General features: G+C 40.7%; 1 protein-coding gene and 2 non-coding genes across 4 annotated transcripts in view; 2 read left to right on the top strand and 1 right to left on the bottom strand.

The window, feature by feature from the left end:
* The first annotated feature begins 21,688 nt into the window (after positions 1-21,688).
* TRNAL-CAG (transfer RNA leucine (anticodon CAG)) lies at positions 21,689-21,771 on the top strand. The gene has a single exon. It is a non-coding gene; the product is annotated as a tRNA-Leu (tRNA).
* Positions 21,772-21,960: 189 nt separating this feature from the next.
* TRNAL-CAG (transfer RNA leucine (anticodon CAG)) lies at positions 21,961-22,043 on the bottom strand. The gene has a single exon. It is a non-coding gene; the product is annotated as a tRNA-Leu (tRNA).
* A 13-nt stretch (positions 22,044-22,056) lies between these two features.
* The window catches only part of LOC138176866 (large ribosomal subunit protein uL23-like), a 38,694-nt gene continuing 37,759 nt past the window's right edge, over positions 22,057-22,991 (top strand). Inside the window, exon 1 of one of the 2 annotated variants that reach the window (XM_069107793.1) lies at positions 22,057-22,194. The gene's annotated coding sequence lies outside the window, so the exon portion shown is untranslated. The remainder of the gene's footprint in view (positions 22,195-22,991) is intronic. The other variant, XM_069107794.1, reaches the window with a different exon arrangement.

Raw genomic sequence — 22,991 nt, forward strand, 5'->3', positions numbered from 1 at the left:
GTGTAATGTCACATACTGATGTGCATATCAGAGACCTTTCTGACTGTAAGACCAGCTCTCTAGCCATCATGCTATGTCTCATAGTCCTTTGTATATTTAGTTGTATGAACAAAAAGCACTCAAGAAACGCTTGTTGGGTGTGTGTGTGTGTGTGTGTGTGGGTGGGTGTGGGTGATTTATGAAGCTCTCCTATAGATGTCAGTCCATTTGGGAACTGGCCAACAGGACCTGCTTAAGCATAAAGAAGAGTTTGATTTAGGGTTGAAAAACCTATCACAGAAAGTAAACAAGACAAAACACTTCAGAACTTAAAAAACAAGTTAATGAAAAAAAATTTTTTTAATTAAATAGACTTTAAATTAGAAAACAATTATACTTTTAAATTTTAATTATTTTGATGATTTGAAAGAATGTTACAACTTAAACTTTCATTCAGTTTAAAAAAAGATGGGATCAACTTAATTTTTAAAAACTTTTTTTGAAAAAAAATTTTTAAATCATTGTTTGTGCCCTGAATTGAGTCATTTATAATCCTGGCAGTGGGGTGGGGTGAAGGGGGGCGAGATTTGTCTCCCAATTTCTGGCAAGTGGGCCAGTTTTTCCCTTTGGGCTATGACACAGTGTCTAGTAAATCAATGTGCTTTTTAATTAACCTACTTGTAGGATTTGCTGGTAAGAAGTGATAGCAAAGACACAATCAAGGACATCTATGAACAGCAAAGGAGATGCATTGACTGTGTATTGAGGCTAACAGATGGACATTCCAGGTGCTGCCCTGGCATCTACTAAATACTGAGATGATTAGAAGAAGCCTTCTAGTGCATTAGGTAGATTCTCTATGGAAGATTTATGGAAGGGAAGAGATGGATAAAAAGAGCATAGGATGTGAGACAATGAAAAGATTTCCTAAATTTTATTTTGTTTTTATTCTGTAAAAAAATGAACAAAAAACAAGCAGTCCTACAAAAAAACAGAGGAGCAAAAGAGGCTTGTACACAGAACCGGGAGGCCCTGTTGTGTACACCTTGCTGAATGGGTAGTTTTCTGTACCAAGGCAGCAAGTCTGTACCTGAATAAGGTCATGGAGCCACTGAGGTACATGGCAGCCACCTAGAGGTCTTATCTCCTGAGCTGGCGCTGTTATCTGGTCTTGGCTCAGCTCCTTAGAACAACATCTAGATGGTGTGTTTGGTACATGGTGTGAGTGGGCAGTGTACAGGTTAAAATGTCAGTGATATACAAACAGAAAATAGCACTATACGAGCCCATATGTCCAAGGAGGCTCAGTGGCTTAGCTGGGGGGTGTCCTCTAATTCCCATGATGGCTTCAGCTCTTTCCCCACAACTACTTACTGCTATTCTCTGTTTCAGATGCTTAGATATTTCCAGTAACAAAACAAAGTCACCTACAAGGATTTATTAAGTACCTACTGTGTGCCAGGAACTATTCTAAGTGCCAAGGATGTGTAAAAAAACAGTCCCTGCTCTCAAGGAGCTCACAGTCTAATGTGGGAGACAACATACAAGCAACTATGTACAAACAAGTTCTATACAGGATGAATTGGAGACAATCACAAAGGGAAGGTCCTAAGAGTAAGGAGAACTGAGAAAGGCTCCTTGCAGAAAGTGGGACTTTTTTTGAGCCTTGAAGGAAGCCAGGGAAGCCAGGAGGTGAAAATGAGGAACAACAGAGGTCCAGGTATGGGAGACAGCCAATGAAAACACCTGGAGCTGGGATTTGTAATGTCATGTTGGAGGAACAGCAAGGAGGACAGTGTCACTGGATTTCAGAGTACATGGAAGGGAGCAAGGTGAAGAGGTAGAAAAGGGCCAGGTTGGGAAAGGTTTGAATGCCAAAAAGAATTTTATATTTGATGCCAGAAGTGATAAGGAGCCACTGGAGTTTATTGAATGGAGTGGGGAGAAAGGGGTATGATATGGTCAGAGTCCACTTGAGGAAAATAAGTTTGATGACTGAGTAGAGAATGGATTAAAATGGGGAGAGACCCAAGGCAGGGAGACTGACCAGGAGGCTGTTGAAAGGTTGAAGACCTGCATCAGGGTGGTGGTAGTGTCAGAGGAGAGAAGGGACAGTATACAAGAGATGTTAAGAAGGTAAAATAGACAGAATTTGGCAACAGATTGGATGTGGGGTTGAGGGAGAGTGGGGAGTTGAGGATGATATTTATATTGTGAGCTTGGATGTCTGGGAGGATAGGGGTCCCCTGAAGAGTGATGAGGAATATAGGAAGAGGAGAGGGGCACTTTTTCCAGTCTTACCTCATCTGATCTTCATATCACCCCTGAGAGGTAAGTGTTCTTATTATCCCCATTTTACAGCTGGGAAAAGTGAGATAGACAAGAAGCTAATTGGCTTGTCCCAGGTCACACAGCTAGAAAGTATATGAGGTCAAATTTGAACTCAGGCCTTCCTGACTCCAGGCTTGGCACTCTACTGTTCCACCAACTGCCTCTATGAAGCAGAGAAGGTTTGGGGTGGGGGGAGAGTAATGAGATTTAGTTTTTAATGTGTTGATTAGTTTGGCTGATTTTTTTCTCTTTTTAAAAAATGTTATTAGAAAAAGGTCTATTGTTAAGGGATAGTTCTCTAGGAGGAAGAGTGGGCAGTATACAGGTTAAAATGTCAGTGATATAAAAACAGAAGATATCAATAAAGTGTATTTAAAAGAATCACAATAATATCTTTTTTTCTCTGTGTCCCTCTTCCAATCTCATTTCTGTTTCAAGGAATGTATGTCACTAGAGGCAAGACACACAGGGAACAATAAGAAAATAAGACAGTACAGAATGAAGTGCTAAATTGTACGGTATGGGCAACTGGAGAGCGAGGCAATCTTGTAAGAGAGAGCTCATTGTGTGGGATGAGTGATAAGCACAAAAGGACTCAGAAAAGAAAAGATGAGGGGATGGTATATTTTATATACTGGGCAGAGTAGGGGTAGTAGAAAGAATGCTGAGCTTGCAGCTAGGAGACATCTAGGTCCAAATCATTCATCTGATACTTACTGGTTTAACCTCTGAATCTGTTTCCTTTCCTATACAATAGGATAGCTACCGCCAGGGTTGTTTGGAGCATCAAATGAGATAATGCAAAGGGCTTTGGAAACTTCAAAGTGCTATAAAAATGTCAGTTACTATTATAAATTCTTGTGATCTGGCTTGGGTTTTTGTTTTTGGTTTTTTTTTTTAACTAAATTAGGCACTTCTCATAGGAAGCCAAACCAGAGAGGGTTAATTAATTGTGATGCTATTTAAAAAATGCTGGGGATGGTTGGGCAGGGAAGGGAGTAGCCAGGGATACTGAGTGGCCTTTGTGGGCCTCTTTCCCTGCAATCTGCCCAGCTGAAATAACTTATGAAGGAAACTTACCCCAACCCAGGGACTGGTGACCCCTTCCAGATGCTTTCTCCCAACTTTTCCTGAGGCCCAGAAGAATCCTGGAGACAGTTCAGGGTGGGTGTGGGTGTATATGGGTGCCAGGGTTTCTGCCTCCAAATCTAGTTCTCTTACACTTCAGCTTATGAGAAATACCAACTGATTAATTTGTGAAGGAAACATGGGTGGTAGGAACAGGGCGGAACTGCCCCGCCCTGAGACCTAACTTTTCTTTCAGGTGTGGATGGAATAGAAGAAACTAAACTCTAGGGGGAAAAAATACTATTTCCCCCTTTGGTGTTTAAGATCATTGATCACAGATTCTGTACTTAGAAGGGAACTACAAGATTAGCTAGTCCCATTCCCTCATTTTTACAAATGGAGAAACTGAGAGCAGAAAGAATTTGTCTAAGCTCACAAAGCTACTTAGTGGTCAAGGTGGAACTAAAACCCAGGTCTCCTGACTCCTATAATTACTGTTTATAGCACTGAAATCAGCTTAGACAGTAAAAAGAAAAGCTCATATTGATGTAACATCTTCAAATTTACAAAGCACTTTGCCTAACATAACCCCATAAGGTAGGTGAGTCAGAGGATCAAATAGGATTCAATATGTAAAAGAACTTTGGAAAAGTTTAAGACGGTCATGCAGACATAAGAGATAATTACTAGAGCCATGGAATCCATCTCAGCGGGCTGGTTTTAAGTCCTGGAATCTGAGGCAAGTAATCTTCCCCAAGCTCCATATTCCCTGTAATTCTCTTGCCAATTATCTAACTTTAATGGGCCTCCTAACCCAGGGAATTTGTTAAGGGTGACAACTAAAAGATCTGCCTAAGGATTCAGACCAGGATTTGGACAAGAAGCTGTTCCATCCATGGCGGTGGGTTGTTTTTTTGGTCAAGGCTGGAGAGCAAAGGGATTGTGGGATCTCTTTCTCAGGGTGTGTAGTTATTTCTACCCCAGTGCCTCTGGTTACTAATTTCCCCTGGGGCTGGACAAAGGTCAAGCTCCCAGTTTAATCATTGTCCCTTCCCCAGTGGAGGATCCCAAGAGGCTACTGGAGTGCAAGTGTTCTTCAGTGGCCTGACTGGATTTTTTCCCCAGATCATCACGTCCCTTACCTTTGATGGAATTTCCCCCAGTTCCACAGATCCCTAGCTGACTGAACCTGCAAAGACACAGAGGTCCTATCCTGGTTCATATAAATCTCTGACCATCCTCTCATCCAGGAGGACCAGTCTCCAGAAGGTCAGTCACCGAGTGTCCCTAGTATTTCTGGGGTTCAGGGTATCCAAGGGACTTACAGGACAAGTTTCATGAAGCATAAGGTCCATTTTCCCAAAGAGAGCACCTAATATACTTTCTACCTTTGATACCTTTGATACCTTTCAACCAGAGTTGCAAACACTCCCAAAATACTTGAGGGCACTGCTCAGAACCTATCTGAAATCTATTTTTATATAGTCCATAACTATATCTGGGGTCCCATTAGTACAAAATTCCTGCATGCAATCCTTTCAGGGAAAATGCACAAGCTGGTACATTTCAATGTTTGCTAAAAATAACATTGAAAATTAATAGCTCACTTTTTATGGTGACAAAGAATTGGAAATCAAGGGGATGCCCATCAATTGGGGAATGTATGAACAAGTTGTGGTATATGATTATGATGGAATACTATTGTACCATAAGAAATAAGGAGCAACCTCTCAGCAATGAAAGATTATAAGACAACTCCAAAAGACTCATGATTGAAAGAGATACCTGAATCCTGAGAAAGAGATACAAAGAGAGTCTGAATGCAGAGTGAAACAAACTACTTGCTCTGTTTCTTTTCCTTGTTTTGCTTCCTCTTTCCCATTGATCATTCCATCAGTTATAATCCTTTACAACCTGAGTAATGATTAATGTGAAGATATTTGTAGATCATATATTTGAGTGCATGTCGCCATGCGGGGTGGAGGGGTGGGGTGGGGGAGGAGAAGGTAGGAGAGAAAATTTAAAACTCAAGGGACTGTGGAACTGAATGTTGTAAACTAAAAGTAAATAAACAAATTAATTGAAAAAAAAGAAATGATGAGCAAGAGAGTTTCAGAAAAAGTCTGGAAAGATTTATATGAACTGATACAAAGTGATGTGAACAAAACTAGGAGAACATTATACACAATAACAGCAATATTGAACAATGATCAACTGTGAATAACAGCTACTCTCGGCAATACAATGATCCAAAACAACTCTGAAGGATTTATGATGAAAAATGCTGTCCACTGATTGGAGTCTGAATGTAGATTGAAGCATATTTTTTACATTTTCTTCTTATTTTTGTTTTTGGTCTGTGTTTTCTTTTACAACATGGAAATATTTTTTGCATGACTGCACATGTCATATTAAAATGATTAATTACTCAGAAATTATGTCTCGTGAACTTTTTATACACAACAATAGGCTTAACCAGACTGATGAAAGAGACACATAAAAAAACTAAGAACTTCTGCTGCAGACTCTAATAGTATGGTTCTTTAGACTCCCAACAGCTTAGCAAAATTCCTCTAGGATCTGCCTCTGTATGTGAGAAGGAAAGCCAAGTGAAACAATCTTCTTCCTCTCTTCCTGGTGCTTTTCCTTCTCTCTAATTAGTTTTATTTCACTTTACTCCTGGGTACTAATAACATGCCTCCATTTATTCAATCTTTTTTTCTGTTTACCTAGGCTTCTCTCAATTGTGGAGAACTGGAAGCTACCCTAGATTCAAGCAGCACATCACAAAATCAGCTCAGGAGCCCCCATCAATGTTTCTCTTTTATCACACCAAATCACAGGACTCCTACTTCTGCCCTAACCCACAGCTCAAAGTCCTTCTTTATCTATCCCATTCTTTTCTCCTTTGCTCAGGTTTCTGATGGAGAAGTAATCCTTCTTCCCAAGACCAATAGTGCTACCTATCCTCTGCATATCAGCTTTCCCATTTTCCCTAGCAGTGTGGTTTCTCAATAATTCCCTCTTGATGTATTGGATGTGTTGGCTCCTTCCTTCCTGCCTACAAACCTGGTCAGGTCTCCTTGCGCCTCAAAAAACCTTCACTTGACCCCACCACCCCCACAAGCTATCATTATATGTCTTCTCCCTTTCACAATCAAATGCCTAGAAAAATGTATCTACATTCATTGGCTCCATTTCCTCACCTCCTATGAACTTCTCAACTCTTTCCAATCTGACTTCAGACCCAAATACGTGGCTTAAACTGCTCCTTCTCCCTCTCCGTCTCCCTCTTCCTCTTTCTCTCCCCCTCCTCTCCCTCTCCCTTTCCCTCCTTTCCCTCCTCTCGCCCCTTCCCCCCATCCCTCCCTTCTCTGATTGCCAGTAATCTCTTAACTGCTAAATTCGGTGGCCTTTTCCCAGATCTCATTCTACTTGTCTTTTCAGCCCCTTTTGACTCTATTCAGCATGTAACTTCTTCCCTTGGATTCTGTACCACTGCTTTCTCCCAGTTCTCCCTCAAACTCTCAGACTGTGTCTTTTGCAGGGATCTACCTCTTCCTTCGCTCCACTAAGTATGGGCATCTCCCAAGGTTCTGCTATTGGCCCACTTCTTTTTTCCCTTCTCCCCTCTTTTTTTGTGATCTCATTAGCTTTCAATGATCACCTCTAAGTAAATAACCCCAAACCTCGCCCCTGAACTCCAATCCCTTATTACCTTTTGCTTGCTAGACATGAACACCTCAATGTCCCATCAGCATCTCAAACTCAACATGTCCAAAATAAAACATTATATTTTCCCCCAAACTTCCTTGTTTTTGTCAAAGGGGCCACCATCCTTCAAGGCACTGTGGTTCACAACCTTGGAACTTTCCTTGACTCTTCTCTCTCCATCACCCTCCTTCCCCTATTTCCAATCAATTGCAAGTCTTCTTGTTTCCACTTCTATAGTATGTCCTACATCCTTCCTCTTCTTTTCACTCACACAACTGTTACCCTACTTCAGACCATCATCACTTCTTTCATAGTTTCGAAAAGCTTAGTATCTCTACTTCCAGTCTCTTCCCTTTTCAATTCATGCTTCATATAGCTACAAAGTTAATATCCCAAAAACACAGATATAAACATTTTACCCTCCTACTAAAAAAACCTGCAATGGTTTCTACTCCTTCTAGAATAAAATACAAAATTCTTAACTTGACATTTAAGGCCTTCCACAATCTGGTTCTCACTTACCTTTCCCATCTTGTTTCATCTTATTCTGCTTTGTGCGCTTTCTGTTCTAATCAAACCATTCTGTTTACATGACATTCCACCTTCTGCTTCCATGCCATGGCACAGCTGGTCTCCCATGTCTGTAATTCATACATGCCTACCTCATAGAATCCCTTGCCACCTTCAAAGCATACCATCTCCTTCAAGAACCATTCCCTGATTCACTCAGTTGTCTGTGCTTTCTCTCTTCAAATGATTTTGTATCATCCTGTACGTACTTTGTATGTACAGTATGCTTTACTGTGAATATAGTAAATATTCATTTCTATGGCTGATGGCTCTTTTGGGAGACAGTCCATGGCCTCTTCTTTTCAAGTGGGTATGTACAAAATATTTATAGTATTTCTTTTTGTAGTGCAAAGAACAGGAAACTAAGGGGGTACCTATCAATTGAAGGATAGCTACATAAGTTATAACATACAAATGTAATGAAATGCTATTATGGTATAAGAAATGATGAAAGAGATAGTTTCAGAGAAATTTGGAGAGCCTTGTATGAAATGATGCAGAGTGAAGTGAGAAGAACCAAGAGAATATTTTATAGTTATGGACATGGCTAGGTGACACAATGAATAGAGTACTGGCACTGGAGTCAGGAGGACCTGAGTTCAAATCCGGCCTTAGACACTTAACACAAAAATTAGCTGTGTGACCTTGGGCAAGTCACAACCCCAACTGCCCTCCAAAAAGAAAAAAAAATTTACAGTTATCCCTTCCATATCACAACTTTCCCCACTGTGGTTTTGCTACATAGAGGCTTGGTATAAGAAATTAAATGGAAATTTGGGGGAGATTTACAGAAATTGACAATATGCAAAGGCAAGTAGATGACACAAAAAAGTTTAGAAACAGGGCAGCTAGGGTGCAGTAAGTAGAGTGCTGGCCCAGTGAATAGAGTGCTGGCCCTGGAGTCAGGAGGACCTGAATTAGGATCCGGCCTTAGACACTTAACACACAAACAAAAAAACCTAGCCATGTGACCTTGGGCAAGTTACTTAAAACCAATTGCCCTCCAAAAAGCTAAAAAAAAAAAGTTTAAAAACTCAGGAATGCATAAAATATATGCATAGTATTATATAATATCACCATATTTTATCTTTTAATACCATAATAATTCAGACTTCTCTGTTACAAAGGGAGGGCCAAAAAATTTTACATGGATTTTCCAGATTGCCAGGGTGCCATGCCCCTGACTCCTGTGATGGGGAAGGGATAACGGTATATTATAGCAATATTATAAAAATGAAAAAAATTAACTCTGATCTCAAGAATTTAAGAGCTATGATAACACAATGACCTACCATGATTCCAGGGACTAATGATGAATGCTACCCACCTCCTAAATGAGAGTAGATGGAATAATGTGTAGAATGAGACACACATTTTTTGGACATGGTCAATATGAGAATTTTATTGTGGTGGCTAGGTGGCTCAGGGAATAGAGCACCAGCCCTGGAGTCAGGAGGACCTGAGTTCAAATCTGACCTCAGACACTTACCACAAAAACTAGCCATGTGACCTTGGGCAAGTCACTTAACACCAATTGCCCTCCAAAAAAAAAAAGACAAAAAAAATATGAGAATTTTATTTGCTTGACTGCATAGTTTTTTTAACATGGTTAACTCCAGCCCCATTGTCTGAGGGTTGGGTTCATTTCTCCCCTCACTGCCCCACCCCTAGGGTTCTCAGGGACCTTGAGAGAATTGAGGTGCCTTTCTTTTCTGCTGTTGACTTAAATCCTCCCTCCCCCATCTGTATTCCCCTTAATTTTAGAAGGTTAGATTCATTTAACCATTTAATATCAATTGGATTTTTAAAAAGGAATACTTACTTTACAGATATAGTGAGAAAAAATATATAAACATATTCCATCAACACCTTGGAGCCATAATCCTCCCAGTACCATGTTAGTCTAGGAGTGGGGAACAGCATGGAGAGGCATTAGGTTCACAGTTTAACTCAGTTCCTACATAGGATCAGTCCCACCAAATTCGTGTTCAGAGGTGGCATCCCTTAAAACCTTTGCTGAGCTGGAATCCTGTACATCAGGACATTAATGCTGGGCTAACTACAATACCTGTCCTAGATTCCTAGACTCTTGGGTCCCCATGGCTTAAGCTCCTGGCTCAGATTGGAAACTCTATTCCTTGTACCTGAAATGGAAAAGGTGGCCATGAATTCAGGACCATTTCTTGGGGCCATATGGTGGTCCTTCCCCTTACAGCCTGGTTCTCTTACCAGAAGCTGTAAGTGAAGGAGTCATCTTGCTACCTTAGATGCAAATGCAGCAAAAGTCATGACTAGTGCTGTCTCAGGCCTTTTGAAGGTCACAAAAAAGGCAGCTACAGAGCCAAGAGAAAAAGGCTTCTCCTAACCATGTAGGAGGCCAACCAGAACCAGTTATCAAATGTCTGTGCCTGTTCCAGTCCTCATAATTCTCCCAGAAGCAGCTCCCTATCTTCCTGTACATGGAGGTGCCATCTTAAGAAGCTGATGGGGTCTGCAAATGCTCCAGACGCTCTCCTCTTAACATTTCTTACACATTTGGTTTTCTTTTTCCTTTTTTTGGTGGGGGGAGGGGGAGAAAAAAATGCTTGATAATTGAAAAAGTAAAATTTAACTAAAAACAAATTGGTTTATACATGTTGTATCCCCCACATAGGCTATATGTTGTCTGAGGACAATTTCATTTTTGTCCTTGAATCCTCAAGCATCTATCAACTGTGACTTTTTTCTCCTTTCTCTCATGTTGCCCTGTGATTTTTCCAAACTTTGGTTCTTCCCAGCATAGGACTACTGTCTTCCTTTTTATATGTATGACACATAGAAGGTATTTAATAAATACTTGTTGAATCTAGTTGAATAAGTGTTTGTTGAATTGACACATTAGTCTAAAGCAAAACACATGTAATTAAACAGAAGATCTCAAGGTAAATAACACGGAAAATCCCCTCATGCATACAGGTAAATACTGTCTCACAGATTCCTCCCCATTACTGCTGGGAAAAGGAACATCCATAGGGAATATGTAATAATAGAACATACATGGGAGAAAGGAAACATGTAGAGAACATTCATAAGCATGAGAAACTCATTTTTCTATAGCTGTACTTCTGAGCTGCCATTTGTCTTAGAGGCTGTCACTACTGATATCAGTTATCACCTTGGTGATGTCATCTACTGGACTGCTTTCCTTGCCAACTTGTCAGCTGCCTTTCCATTGTGCTGTGAGCCGCAGGTGCCTCTGTTGGGTCATTTTGTCTGCAACTTTTCCATTTGCTGGTTCTCTATGATTGAATCCCTACTGAGCGGCTGCCATCTTCTGGTTTTCTGCTAATTTGCAGCCATGGTGCAGCCTCTTCCTTGCTGCAGAGTGATTAAAACTCTTTTTTGTCAAATAGCCCAAAGACAATTCTGGCTCTTTTGTAAGTCAGATTCACAATCTCACTCACTCAGCTGGGAAAAAACCAAACAAACAAACAAACCCCAAACCAAAAACAAAAAACCACTCAGAACTCTTTAGGTCAAATCTAGTTTCTTGATCTGTTTTGCCTTGACCTCAGCAACTACTCCCCCAGGCCTATTTTACTGTTTGGATCCTGGTGAGAAAATTCCTTTCAACTCTTATAATGTGCCTAGCTGCAGGTGTCAGGGCCAAGCAAAATGCCACAGCTCTTCATTCAGCAAAACTAGAATTGGCAGGTTTTGAACTGAATTCATGCCAGCACCAATATTATTCCTCTGCTTATATTCATAATCCCTATGAACCAAATGGGTCATTGAAATTAAAGTTCAGAGGATTCTTCACCAAGGTGGAAATTTCAAAGATGAGTAAATAACCCAGAGACTGTGTGTAATGTTAATGGAATATAAAATCTTCCCTGCCCATTAATAGGCCTCACCTGGAGCCCCTTAAGGGAAGTTTGCTTAGGGGAGGCTTGCTTACAGGAAGGCTTTTGCCAGTTTCTAAGGGTTGTGATGCCTTCTGGCTCTGAGAAGTGTATATATATATATATATATATATATATATATATGTGTGTGTGTGTGTGTGTGTGTGTATGTATATATTCTGAGTTGGTATTTTGCTTTGGGGGTTTGCTTATGAGAAGGATTTTGTGATTCCCTGGTTGAGATTCTGAGTGTCCATATGTCCAGAGCTCCCTGACTGCTCAGATGTAAAGGCCCTCGATATCTAGGGATGTATGTAAAGTGTATAGTTGATTCAGTCAGAGCCCTGTCTGTTGGTCTTTATTTCTCTGCTTGTATTTTCTCTGAAGTTCAGAGTGCTGACTTTTTCCCTGAACTAGTGAATGTAATTTAAAAAGATTGTTGACCCCTTAAACAGCTATCTTTCCTAGTAAAGAAGAGCTAAGAACCTGAGCTCACAGTCACCCTGGGTATGCCAGTGTGGTTGCCACTACACTGAGGTCATGGAATCTTGAGAACTGATGTGGAAGGTGCTGGTCCTGATGAGGAGAAACAGGGGTGTGACAACTGAGAAGATGACAAGATGGCCTGGGAGGATGTCTGGATGGGATGCAAAGCATGATCTGGTCTGGGACTATCTACATACAATAGGCTAGGTAAGTATACACTTATACCTTACTCTTATCCTCTTACTAGATTGTAAATTCTACTAGGGCAGGGACCATGTCTCATCCAGATGTAAGATGATATCTGTTCAACATTCTCTTTGGGAACTACATCTCCCAGAAGCATGTTTAGAGCTTACCAGCTTTCACTGTGACCAGTTTGAAAGGAAGATAAGAGACTTGTGTTGAGCAGAACCAAGATTTGGAAAAGTCCTGGGCAATATGATAAAAAGAGGGGAAAAGTCACAACCAAAGCCTAATATATTGTTTCTAGTTGGTGTTCCAAGGAGCATGGTTCTCAGAATGTCCTGCAGTTTCAGTGTTCTGCTGGTTACTATCCAGAACACTCAAGCTCTTAGAGCAGTCCAAGGTTTCAGTGGCAGCCCAGTTCCCATGCTCAGGGGAAGCAACAGTGGTCTTTACAACCTTCTCTGATCCTATACGAGCACCCTGTCATCAAAGCCCTTCACCTTCTGTACTATGTCAAAAGAAATAGCAGGGTACCCGCAGCTGCTGTGAACACCAACCTAATAGCCTGCTGTGAGCAATTTGTTCTGTGCTGCTCCTGTGGAGTTTTGGAGGTAGCAGGATCAGCCCCAACTCTGGGCCCCAGAGGACCTAAATAGCAGAAGTCTATTCTAAAGTCTGTTATGGTCTAAAAGACCAGAAGTCTAGTGTGGGGAGGTGGTAGCTTTGGCAAAGGGGTGTTGGGAACAATGCTTGAATTAATTGCCCGTTATTTACCTTGTATTCTGCTTTAAGTAAATTTCCTTGGTTTTACTCTGATGCCATGAGATTTTTTCCAGCTTGGTCCAGCAGAGATTAAGTGGAAATGGGAGCTTATGAACTATGGATTGAATTAGATGATTCATCCTTGAGTAACATAGACCTAGAGGTAGCCAATAGTGCCTTCATTGAGGAGCCCAAATGCTGCTTAAACAGCAGAGGTGTCTTGATGTGCTGCTGGCCCACAATACTCCCTGCTGCACTAGAACCAGATCAAAATGGGGAAATGTTTTTCAACAGGCTATTTTCTAAGTCAATGTACAGCCAGCATGGATCCTTGTGTATGCTTTAGTGATCTGCATTTCTATTTCAGTTTCACACTACTGTTCTATAGAATCCAGCACAGTAGGCCCTTAATCAATGTTTATAGATTAATTTGAACATTGTTGTGCAAACTACCAAGGAGATATGGACTGAAAGAGAGGGATCTGCAAAGGTTTTGTTCGGCCTCCAGACTCTTCCTCCCCATCTACATCCTTCCCTGCCCAGTTACTTACTCCCACAGTCCTCCTGTACTATCTGTCAGTGACACTCCCCCAGCTGTTGAATGCTTCCCTCCCAGACTTCCTTGCCTTTGGCTGATAGTGCCACTCACACCCTTCACAAAGGGCTGGGCCAGTTTTCTGGCTGTACAATTTCAAGCTTCCTCAAGTTTCACCAATGGTTGAATCTGTGCTTCCCATTACCACTGTGGGATGTTCCTTCCAAGTGAAAAACTGAACTCTTGTAAAAAAAAAAAATCTTATTCTAAATAGATCGGTGTAATCAGGAGCATAATTTAATTTCCTCCCACCTCCACAACCTTCTTTCCCTATCATTCTCCCCCAGGATGAATACCTGACTTATATTTATTATCACTCACTTACTTGATTTCAGTTCAATTCAATAGGCATTTATTTTATTTAAAAAACCAAACCACCACCACCTTGACCACCTTCTCCCCTGATAGACCTATCCTGGCTACCTGAACTCAGAAGCTTTGGGGATGGTAGTGCCTCCAGCAAGGTACCCCCCAGCCATCATTCTGGGAAGTAACTCCTGTGGAGATGCCCCTGAAAACTGCTTCTGCAGGTGCAACAGTCACAACTACTGAAGAAAGTCCTTAGGACTCTCAAATGGCTAAACCTCAGAAATTTATATGATTTTATCAGTGGAAATGGCATTAATTAAAGAAGAGACATAGTTTAATAAATTTTCTTTTATTTTCATTCTTTCTTTCATTTCTTTTCATTCATCTACTCACTCTAAATAGATCTCTCCCCTCCCCACTGAACCTTTTCTTGAAAATAAAACTTTAAAAATAAAGTTTTAAAAAATTCAGCGAAATGAAGGTACCAACTACATTTGTCAGTATATGAATCAATCAATTGATCAAGCAATCAATAAGCATTTATTTATCATTCCATGCTTTAATCTTCTCATCTCTCCAATAAAAATTGGGAGGTAAAATTTCTCAGCTCTTCTCTAGGACAAATCTTGGTCAACATAGTTATGCTGTGTTTGATTTTGATTTTCTAATGGTTTTTTTTTTTGAGTGGAGATATTTTTCTAAAAATTTGTATAGATATATTTTGTTTTTACCATCATTTTCATTTCCAAATATATCCTTCTCTCCTCTTCTACCTAGAGAGCCACCCCTTTAAATTAAGAATAAAAAAGAAAGAGACGGCTAGGTGGCACAGTAAGAGCGCCTGCTCCAGAGTCGGGAGAACCCAGGATCGGTTCTGGCTTCAGATACTTAACCCCCACACCCACAAAAAAAAAAAATTGACCATGTAACCTTGGGCAAGTTACTTAACCCCTATTGCTTTAAAAAAAAAGAATAACAAAGAAAGAAGACAAAAACAGTTTAGCAAAATTAACCATATATCAATTGAATCTGAAATATATGAAATATTCTCTACTTAAAGCCCCTACCTCAGTAAAGAAGGGAGAGAGGTATATTCTCTCATCTTTTCAGGAACAAACTTGGTCATTATAATTATTTAGCATTTCATTTTAAATTTTTATTCTTTTTATTTACATTGTTGTAGCTATTGTATTTATTATTTTTGGTTCTATTTACTTCACTCTGCATCAGTTCATATATGTCTTCCTATAATTCTTAAAGTGCAGTAGTATTCCATTATATTCATGCAACATACTTTGTTCAGCTGTTCTGTAATAGATAGATTTGCATATACTTTGTTTCTAGTTCTCTGCTACCACACATACAAAAAGTGCTGCTATGAATATTTTGGTGTGTAGAGAACCTTTATTTCTGTCTTTCATCTCCTTGGAGCATATCTTAGCAGTGGAATTATTGAGTAAACAGGTGTAGACATTTTAGTCATTTTTCTCTACATAATTATAAATTGTTTTCTAGAGTGGTTGGACCAGGAATAGTGGGTGAAAGTTCCAACTGATGTCAGCAAAATGTTCCAAATGTAGGATGAGCTGCCCTCATAGGTGCTAAGTTCCTCCAAACTTGGAAGTCTTCAAGCAAAGGCTGGAAAACCATTTATCAGATATATAATAATGGAGATTCCTTTCGTTGTATAGATTAGACTAGTTAGCCACTGAGATCCTTTCCAGCTTTTAACTCTTGTGCTTCTGAGAAGTAGATGCAAAATATTCATGAAGTAAAGACAAGGTAAAGATGTTTGTTTGTTTATTTTTCAGGAAAGGGAGACTAGCAGCTGGGTATTGGGTCGAAGAGAGGGAATGCTTCATGTGGAGGTGGTACTTCAGCTGAGTTTGGAAGGATGCTGGGGATTCTAAGAGGTGGAGGTGAAAGTTCATTCTAGGCATGAGGAAACATCAATAAGAGAGAAAATTTGGAGAGAAAAGAGAAGAGGGCCCAAAGAGAACTTTGGGAATATACAATCGGCGACAGAATATAGATTATCCAGCAAGGAAGACGGAGGAAACATGAGTCAGATAGGGAGAAGGAAAACCATAAGAGATCCCTATAATAAAAGCTGAGGGAAGAAAATATTCAAGAGGGAGGGATGGCTGATTAATAGTGTTAAAAACTTCGTAGAGGTCAAGAAGGATGAGAACTGAGAAAAGCCTATCAAATTTAGTCATTCAAAGATTTTTTGTAACTTTGCAAAAAGCTGATTCATTCAAATGGTGGCGTTGGAAGCAGACTGTAGTTAGAGATGTAAATGGGTTGGTGAGGGAGTGAAGGCAATGTCTTTTTTCTATGAGTTTGGCTGTGAAAGGAGGAGAGATGGAGGAGGAGAGATGGAGTCCATAGCAGGGACAAGTGATGGTTTTTTTTTAAGGATGGAGGAAACCTAGATATATTTGTAGATGGCAAGAAGGAGCCAATATCAAAGGAGACATTGAAGATGAAAAAGAAAGGACATGATTTAAAAAGCAAGCTTCCAGAGAAGATGGGAAGGACTAAGATTAAAGAAACAGGACAGGCTGACCTTGGAGAAAAGAATGGGGAATAATATAGAAAGGTTTTGAAGTATAGACTAGGGGAGGGAAAGGCTTTCACAATGAATGGCCTCTAATTTCTCAATAAAACAAAAGGTCATAGGATCATAGATACAGAGCTGTTGAGAATCTTGGAGGTCATCTATTGTTGTACCTGGCCCCATTTTGGGTCCCCTCCCCCAATCAGATCTCCTTCCTGAAGGTGGGTAGGCTGCCAGGTTTAGCCCCGCCTAGGGAGACTTGGCCAGTAAGGGAGTTTCAAAATGTGAATAGACCAATCACTGATTTTAGTCTCTGCAAGTTCCTGCTTATGTAATACCTAACCATTGGCTGTGTGTGTGCCTTTAAAAGCTGAGGCTTTGCCTGAGGTCAGGGCTGAGTGATTTGGGGAGGGGCCCCATCAGCCAACTTGGTGCCAATAAAGGGTTCACTTCTAAATTGTTATTTGGGTCTTGCTCATGTTATGTAACAAACATTTAACAAATGAAGAAACTAAGGACCAGAGATAGGAAGTTGCCCAAGGCCACACACTTAGAATCAGAGCTGGGATTCCAACTCAGGACTGACTCCAAGTTTTAGAATCAGAGCTGGGATTCCAACTCAGGACTGACTCCAAGTTGACTCACACCAAACTGACTCTCAAAGTGAGGGCCTCTGCTGAGAAGGAGGGAAAGAGTAGGGTATAGGAGGCTTGAGGAGCAAAGGGATAGCCTGGAACATCTGGTTATGGGAGTGTGATAGAGAACCAATCACAAAACCAATGTAGCTAAAATTAGAAGAGAAACAGGTAAATGAGAAAAAAAATCTTTGCAGCTATTTCTTTGAAAAAAGTCATTTCTGAGATAGATAGGGCTCTGATTCAAATACATAAGAATAAGATTAATCCCTCAAAGATAGGAATAGACAGTTTTCTGAGGAAGTAAACTATCACTGCTCATATGAAAGGATGCTCTAAATCAGTGGTGTCAAATTCAAATAGAAACAGGAGCCACTAAACAACATATAGGGAACACTGTGGAAATGTATCGACTTTAAAAACCATATATTAACATTATCTATGTTCTATTGTATTTTTAATTTATTTTGTAAAATAGTTCTCAATTTCAGTTTAATTTAATTCAATTTAATCTAGTTTAATAGGCACTAGCCTCATGCATCTGGGTGTGTTTGACACCTCTGCTCTAAATCACCAATAATTAGAAAAATGCAAATTAATATAAGTCTGAAGTTCCACCTCACACTTGTCAGATTGGCAAAGTTGACAAAAAAGGAAAGTGACAACTTCTGGAGGGGCTGTGGAAAAACAGGCACATTAATGGATTATAGATAGAACTGTGAACTGATCTAGCTATTCTGGAGGGCAATTTTGAACTAAGCCCAAAAACATTAAACTGTGTAAGGTCTTTGACCTATCATGACCACTGTACTACGTATATATTCTAAAGAGATTAAAGATAGAGGAAAAGGAAATATAAACAATATATTTATTATTTACAGATAATATATATTATATTATAATAATATAATAAATAAAAAATATAAATACAAAATATTTATAGTAGCTCTTTTTGTGGCATCAAAGAATTGGAACTGAGGGGGTGTCCATAAATTGGCTGAACAAGCTATAGTATGTGAATGTGAGAGCATAGTATTGTGCTGTAAGAAATTGTTGTCAGAGCTGTCCCCCATATATGGCATAGGAGTATCATTGTATCACTCAAAGGGAGGCAGAATAGACATTTCTAGTCACTTCTTCCTCACTCCCTCTCCAAAGAAAACTTTTATTCCTGCCAGGAGGGGAAGTGGGAATTTGGGGCCAGAGGCCACCACTCTACTTTCCTCAGAGAGAAGGGGGTACTAGGCTTGAATTACATCTATCTACTTTCCTAAATATTATTAGTCCAGGGGGATATGGTTTTCAGGTTCAAACTAACTTCTTCTCATTGTTTCATTAATGAAAGAAGCAAGACCATCCCAAGTTTAATATCCCAAAGACTTGACTCCCTTCCCATCAAACAGCAATTTCACAATGAACACACACAGGAATATGGAAGAAACCCATTTATTCAGTTTGTTAACTAAACAGAAATCAGAGAAAGTCTACACAGTAGAATGTATACCAAACAATACAGAGTGAAATTGCTTTTCCATTGAGATCGAGGTAGCTCAGTCCAGCCAAGAGAGAAAGAGTCCTAGATCTCCCCTAAGTGGAAATTCTCTAAAATCTCTGGTGTAACAAGCTGGAGATAGGGACATGATTGTCAGCTCTTCTCACTTCAGTTTCATTCCAGGGTCTTTTCTTTCAGCAACCCAAAGTGAAGTTGGTGCTTCCCTGTTTTCCTTTTTGAAGCTAGAAGCTCTTGAAGCACCTGTAGAATCCTAAGAGACTTGAAGTGGGTTCAAAGACCAAAAAGACTGGAAATCTCCCCTCTCTTGCCACTCCACTCCATCCCTCATGTAGGTGCACTGATCTCCACCAATGAAGAGAGTGCATAACAATGAGACTGGCGTTATAGATGTAAATACATGGTTTCAGGGTGAAGTTAGCAGAACCAGAAGAATGTTTTATACTATAATAACAATATTAGAAAGACAAATGACTATGAAAGACTTAGGAACTCTGACCAATACGATGACCAACCATAATTTTAGAAGACTGATGATGCAACAGGCTACCTACAGGGTGCAAATTGAGACACAAATTTTGGGGTTTGGTCAATGAGGGAAATTATTTTGCTTAACTATACATTTTTGTAAAAGGGATTTTATTTTTTATTTTATTGCTTTCTCAATGTAATGGATGGAGGGGGGAGATAAGGGAAAGAAGGAAGATTTTCACCTTAAAAATTAATTTAAAATTTTAATTAAAATTAATTAATTTTAAAAAAGAGAGACCAAGTAGCAGTGAGTGTCCCATTGATATATTTTTTAAATGGGGTGAGAAAGTCTGAACCTGTGATTTCATCGGAGTACAAAGATCTTTGCTAAGGAAACTCTTTTTACCAATGCAGATCATCAACTGTTCTGCAATTTATAGTCTTAGAAAGTTGTTTGGGGACAATTAGAAATAATGACTTGCCAAGTAGCCCCTAAGCAAGATGTCAGAAGCAGGACTTGAATTTAGGTCTTGCTACTTCCTGACTACCTACAATGTCATGCTGCTTCTGGGTTTATAGAGCCTAGAGGGTTTCTTTTAATTTTGCTTTTAAAAAAATCTTATTTTATCATTTATTCTTCTATTTCTGCTTTTAACATGGTGCCTGAGCCATCCTGCTCCACTTTGCCTTACTTTGACTATCTACTATTTTTCCTGTGGTAGAAATTCTCAGGTTTGTCTTCTTGGGTTTTTTTTTTTTTAAGTGATCTTATTTCCAATCTTATAAATGTCAGATTTCCCTTCATAGTTCTTCTTAAGGTTCTAAATCACTCTGAAAATTCTAGTGATCTGTTCTCTCTTCTAGGAGTTAGTTTATTGGCACTTTTGAGGTCTTGTATTTACTAAAGATTCTCCCTGCTTTCTTTTACTCCCTGGTACTTGTTGATTATGTGGGATCTCTTTTTTTGATTACTCATTTTTCCTTTTTTCCCTATTAATTTTCCTTCCTTCCTTCCTGTTTACCATTGCTTTGAGGTGCAGGAGTCTTGGGCTTAATCATGACCACTCAACTCTGACACTTAATTAGAAGTCTGCGTTCTTCACATTCTTCCTTGCAGTCTTATGGGTTCGATGATCATTTCTATAGAAATGATTTCACCATCTAGCCACACAAATGTAATCTCTCCCCAGAGCTCCAGTTCTTCATTGCCAATGACATCTCAAATTCAAGGTCCGAAAGACAACTAATTCACATCTCCCCTAAGTCTATGCCTTCTCCAAATTTTCCTGTTTCTGTTGAGGGCAAGACTCTTACCAATCATCTTGGCACATATTTTAAGAGTTGTTGACTCCTCCATATCTCTGTCCCTCTCCCGGAGCTCCCTCTCTCTCTCTCCACTCATAGGATCACTATTTTAGGTAATGGCGTTTATCGCCTCTCACCTGGACAATTTATAGAGGTTCTGACCACATCCATTCTTCTGCTCAAATATTTTCAATGGCTCCCTATTGTTTCCGATGTTTAAATATAAAGTCCTTGGCCAGTCCCGCATTTAAGGCCTACGCCTACGACTTACCCCTATACACTGTATGTAGCCAATTGACCTCCCAATGGCTCTATACACTGGACCGTCAGTCAGCTGCCCTCCAAACGTTTCCCCGGCTTGGGAGTTCCTTTGGGCATTACTCGCATTCTGCAAGTTCGAAGGGTCTATGCTCACTTACTAGAGAGCAGCAGAGACGGGATTTGAACACGAAGGTTTTCCAGAACTAGAGTCGGAGCTCTTTCCACTCCGCCACGAACCAGTCTTATCAGGAGCATCATCTTCCTTCAAGGGTAAGCTCAGGGACCCCCTCCCCGGTTAAATCTGCTTTTATCTCTCTCCGCCCCAGAGAAATTACGTGTTCTTTACATTTATCTGTGTATCTTTGATATCCACAAGTACCTCCATTGACTTCTCCATCGCAAACTCTTTAAAGGCAGACACTTTTTTTTCTTTCCAAGTCTGATAGACCGTGCTTAATTCATATTTGCTGATCTGGAAGGGATCTTAGAAATAACTGGTACAACCTCTTCATTTGTCCGAGAACTGCGGAGTGTCGTGGGGCTTTAGAGGCTGGGAAAAAACACATCTGCTTTGGAGTGCAACTGTGTCTAGGTTTGCATCCCTTCAACATCTACTATGGAATCTGGCACAGAATAAGCTTTCAATTCCTTTCCATTTTTGTGTCTCCTCCGTCATCTAGCACAGGGCAGGTACTTAAATACTGAGTGAATTAAATATAATCCATGCTTTTTGAAGGGCTGAGATTTCCGCAGAGCGAAATTTTACAGGGGTGCATATAAGGATGGAGTGAAGAGGTCTCTTTCCATGCCCAGTCGGGTTCTTGGTGGAGGGAAGGAGTGTTCGTGTACCTCTCGCCTAGTTCCCAGGGGGAGGGCCAGACGCGGCAGACAGCAGAAGGAGCCACCGAGGAAGGGAGGGGCCGGGGGGCGGAACCTAGTTTGGGCCTGCAGCACCAGGACACTTGTGTGTACCATGGGATTCCAGCAGGGGCCACTAACGTTTAATACAGCACATCCCATTACGCTCTCTACAACAGAGAAGGCAGTAGAGGTGCTTCATAGGAAGTCAGGATGGCCGAGCGGTCTAAGGCGCTGCGTTCAGGTCGCAGTCTCCCCTGGAGGCGTGGGTTCGAATCCCACTTCTGACAACTTTGCGTTTTTGCTTCAGCCTTAGTTTTAAAACTTTTGAGTCCCTGGTCTTTGCTCTGGCGTGCTTCCGTTGCATCCCGTCCCTTGTGAAATGGATGCTCGGGGAATGTGTGTCCACTTCACGTAACGGTGATCGAGATGGAAGTCTAACGTCGGACCACCCGGACGAAAAGTAAAAATTGCGTTGCTGTCAGAAGTGGGATTCGAACCCACGCCTCCAGGGGAGACTGCGACCTGAACGCAGCGCCTTAGACCGCTCGGCCATCCTGACTGCTACGGAAGTGGTCTTTGCCAAAAGCCTTGGGAAGCTATGGCCGAAGCCTGTGTGGACAATGCGATTTACACGTTCTGCTCTGCAGACCAAGCTAGGACCCGGAAGCGAATCTTGGAGCAGGAACAGGCCTCGGATGCCTTGGGGCTAGGTATGTTGCACCCGGTGCCAAGAACTTAAAGTGAGGGCACGAAAATAGCAGGAAAGGAACTGATGCTTTTCTTGGAGACACTTTTTTGCAAGTCATTGAAATGTATGCAAAGATATACTGCGTCAGTTAGCTTCACCTCCATGATCCCGCAGGGGAGGGGAAGTTTTCTGCCTTTATAAAAATCACAGATTATCTGAATTGTCAGGGTTCTTACCTGGCACTGAGTCCAGCCCCCCCCCCCCCCTTTTTTTCTTACACAGGAAAAACTGAGGCCTAGAGAGTGGACTTGATTTACGCAGGGTCACACAGCTAGTCGGTAGCAAAAGAAACCGGGAGTGGGGAGATTTAAATAACATCTTATGAATAAGTAGGAAATATAACCCACAGATATAGGCAGTGCTTTGAATTTCTTTTGACTTTTACTTTGTCTTCACATACCGTGCCAATTCTGGTAAACATCTGAAGTGACTCTGGGGGGAGTGGAGCGGGGGCCCGAGAAATGCAACCGGTACACGTAAAGTTTAATCTGCATTATTACCATTTCCTTAATCACTTTAAGTTTAGTCAAGCAATGATTCAATTCCCAATTTACAGTGTTTGCCGATTTCCCGGGTGTAAAAGCTTAAGAAAGTGTAACAATTAAGCTCCTGCTTACCCCTGAATCACCCCATACCCCTCCCTCTCCTTCCTCCTCTCCCGTCTCCTTCCCTCCCCGTGATTAAGGAAATGGTAATAATGCAGCTTAACCCCTACGTGTACCGGTTGCATTTCTCGGGCCCCCGCTCCACTCCCCCCAG

Source organism: Petaurus breviceps, unplaced genomic scaffold (genome assembly GCF_028583685.1).
Source record: "Petaurus breviceps papuanus isolate PSGF00001 unplaced genomic scaffold, PetGlider_PUasm1.0 90281, whole genome shotgun sequence".
Taxonomy (NCBI): Eukaryota; Metazoa; Chordata; class Mammalia; order Diprotodontia; family Petauridae; genus Petaurus; species Petaurus breviceps.